A 665-nucleotide genomic window follows, 5' to 3' on the forward strand; every position below is an offset into this window, starting at 1 on the left:
TGTTTACCAGGAAATGCTGTAATCTTGCTGGAGTCTGTGGGACAGCTTTTCTGGGTATATGATTCTTGGTTGGCAAGTTTTTTCTTTCAGAGTTTTGTGTATGTCATCCCATTGCCTTCTTTACCTGCATGGTTTCTGCTGAGAAATCAGAGTTTAATCTTATTGGTTGTCTTTTGTAGGGAATTTTCATGTTTCCTGAGCTGCTCTCAGTATTCTTTCCTTGTCTTTGATTTTGTAAAGTTTGATTATGATATGTTGTGGTGATTTTCTTTTGTCCTATTTCAAGCTTGTTCAGTTTCTTGTATGCTTATCATTTCATCTTTCATAATGTTAGGGAAATTTTCAACAACTCTATGACAATTTTCTCTGTGCTGTTTATTGTCTTTCACTGTTCTAGAATTCCAATTACCTGTAAGTTGCTCCTTCTTATGATGTTCCACATAACTCTGAGGCTTTATTCAGATTTTTTTCCATTTTTTTTTTCCCTCCATGCTCCCTAGCACTAGGTTCCCTCTTGAAAGCTTGTAAGCCAGTCACTTCTTGCCTTTGTAGTCCTCCTCACCCCATTTGAGTATCCAATGTCCAAGTTGCCCATCTCCGTCCACTCTGTGTGCGGAGGGGGTGGGAATGATTCTTGCTGCAAGGATTTGTTCCTTCTTTTGAGT

The sequence above is a fragment of the Chrysochloris asiatica genome, unplaced genomic scaffold (genome assembly GCF_000296735.1).
Source record: "Chrysochloris asiatica unplaced genomic scaffold, ChrAsi1.0 scaffold00001, whole genome shotgun sequence".
Taxonomy (NCBI): Eukaryota; Metazoa; Chordata; class Mammalia; order Afrosoricida; family Chrysochloridae; genus Chrysochloris; species Chrysochloris asiatica.